The sequence below is a fragment of the Agrilus planipennis genome, unplaced genomic scaffold (assembly GCF_000699045.2).
Source record: "Agrilus planipennis isolate EAB-ADULT unplaced genomic scaffold, Apla_2.0 scaffold324, whole genome shotgun sequence".
In the NCBI taxonomy this organism is placed as follows: domain Eukaryota; kingdom Metazoa; phylum Arthropoda; class Insecta; order Coleoptera; family Buprestidae; genus Agrilus; species Agrilus planipennis.
The window spans coordinates 232,134-234,787 of NW_020439055.1; the positions used below are offsets into that span (position 1 = coordinate 232,134).

The window sequence follows — 2,654 nt, forward strand, 5'->3', positions numbered from 1 at the left end:
ATTGTATCTAAGATAAATGAGTGAGAAGATTGAAGTTTATCATAATGCTACTGAAAAAGCAGGTCGTCTCCTATGGTGTTTTATCTGTTAGGTTATCATCTTGGAGACCTGTAGTTAATTAAGGTGAGCATACATATTATATTATACAGAGTGTCCCAAGCAAGCGGGTTTCTTCAATAACTGCTTTATAGTTGAAGATACCAAAAAGAGTTTCTTACAAAAGTGCTACCATATAAGTATCATTATATCTTAAAATTATTAACAGAAAAAACGGTTGTACATTACTTTAACTAGTGAAGCTAAACTAATTGTATCTGAATACTTTTTCATTGATTTCATTTTATAGGAACATTAGAAAACACCAGATGCCATTAAATTAAGGAGCATCTGTTGTATCACTCCTCATTTGCCCCATAAAGTAGATGTGTACTCATGGTCCTAAAGAAAGCATAGAAGTGCCTTTTTTCCATTGAGAATAAAAAGACAGTGTGCTGTTGCTGTAGAAAAGATTCATGACAGTGAACTGGTAAGTAACTATCAATTAGAAATAATAAATGAGATCCCAGACACCTCTATCTTTTAGACATTTCTAACTTGCTTCAATAGGCAATTTTTAAACAATGTTTTAGAAAGTGGTAATTAATTACTTTTTCTTGCCAGTTTCTATAGATGGTCTAACAAACAAATGAGAAGGAAAATTGCAGTTAATTTTGATGCAGAAACAACCGATGCTTTTGACATCTTCGCCTTGCAACATTATGCAGTTAATTTTGGCCCTGAGAATGGGAGGCAATTGGAAATTAATTTGGAAGCCACTGAAACAACAAATTGTCTGCAGTGGTATCATTCCTAGATTTGGTTTGCTCAATAACACTGATGAACTTTAGAACGCTACTTTTTACTATGGTGAGAGAACATTACATAATCAATTTAAGTTAGATTCCTGACCGTTACTATTAAATTATGTAGTTTTTTTCACGGTGGCGGTCACACAACTAGTATATTTCTTGTAACGTTTTGGTTTATTTAACCATCTCTAGACTGAAAAAAATTTGCTTTTTACTTGTAGTTCTTCTAGTTAGATGTTATACATTTGTTTGTAAAATATAAATATAATTAATAGTCAAAGAACATACCTTTTGGAGTGTTACTGCTTGTACACAGATATTAAGTTATTTTTAATCATTCTATCATGTTGAACAACTGCATACTAGTTCTGAATGTTTAGGTAAAGCAGTAACCCTTCATTTGGTCTATTGTCTATGACCATTCATTTATATTTTTGTGTTTTTCTATATATACAACTGAAGTCTTATAATATATTTTGTTAATGTTGTATCTGTTATTACAGCTATGGTTGTCTTGCGTTTTGGATCACTTTTTCACTTCAGATATTGGTTAATATAATGATAATCTATGAAATTTTCATTTGAGTTCTTGAGTAATAAAATCCACTGTGTTGCAGAACATCGCTTTCTTTGCTATGTAGACTAAACAATTAACGTTTGAAAATTGTTTAATTTTCTTTATAATCGTTGACCAGTTAGAAATTACTGTAATACATAATATTCAATATATACAATACAATATATTCTAAAATATGGCTTAAAATTACAGTCTTTAATGTAGCAAATTATTCCACAGGACTTTATATAAATTCTGAATGCCATTTATTGTGGATCATCGATTGTAGAAGTTCACATTCTCTCGAAAAAGCTGCAGTACCTCAAAGCACTTTAAAAGTGCCTTTTTTCCACCACACTTGTTCGTTTCATTTAAAAATAAATAGTTGTTATTTTAATAAGTTTATTACTATAAACTGTATTACTGTCATTATATTTTCTTTTCTTTTCGAAAACATAGCAGTACCTCTAAATAATTTTAAGTCATATACAAAATATTTGTTTGATGTTGATAGAGAAAAGGGTATGGCATTACTTTAATGTTATTGTATTATGTACCTTTTCTAGTAGGGAGGCAAACTTAATAATATCTGAAAACTTTCATAATATTTTATTTTACAGGAACATAAAAATTCCATATAGGTACAATATGTTACGAAACATTGGTTGTATCAGTGCTCTTTCACTCTGGAAAGTAGTAATATCTGAAGTGTTGAGGAAGGCGTGAAGGTGCCTTTTTTCCGTTGGGAACGAAGGCAGTGTGCGGTAGCAGAAGGAAGGATTTATGACATTGAACAGGTAAGTAACAGTATCAATTAGAAATGATAAATGATGTACCAAAAATTTAATTTTTTTTTAAACATTTGTAACTTGCTTCAGAAGGTCTTGTTGGCATTTGTAGCTCTATTACGTTAAGCTGATTTGGCCACAAAAATTCACAATGAACATCGACTTGCACTTCCAATTCCCAGTTTAAAAACGTTTTTATTTATTGATTATTAATATTTTAAACCGTGATTTTGAAAANTTTTCAGTATGAAGATGGTTAAATAAACCGAAACGTTACAAAAACTTATAGTTGTGTAATTATTTGACCGCCACCCTGGAAAAAAACTACATAACATAATCAATATTAATTGCTCTTTATTAAACTGTTATGACATTTCTTTTAACAATTATCTATTCTCCACAGTATAAATTAACATTATCGTGCGTCTATGATATTTACAGTAGTTTAACCATGTATTATAC

At 30.1% G+C, this 2,654-nt stretch overlaps 1 long non-coding RNA gene across 1 annotated transcript; it reads left to right on the top strand.

Moving 5' to 3' along the window:
• On the top strand, positions 1-1,090 carry LOC112905163. Its single transcript, XR_003231600.1, has 3 exons — positions 1-123; positions 347-526; positions 661-1,090. It is a non-coding gene; the product is annotated as an uncharacterized LOC112905163 (long non-coding RNA).
• Positions 1,091-2,654: the final 1,564 nt, after the last annotated feature.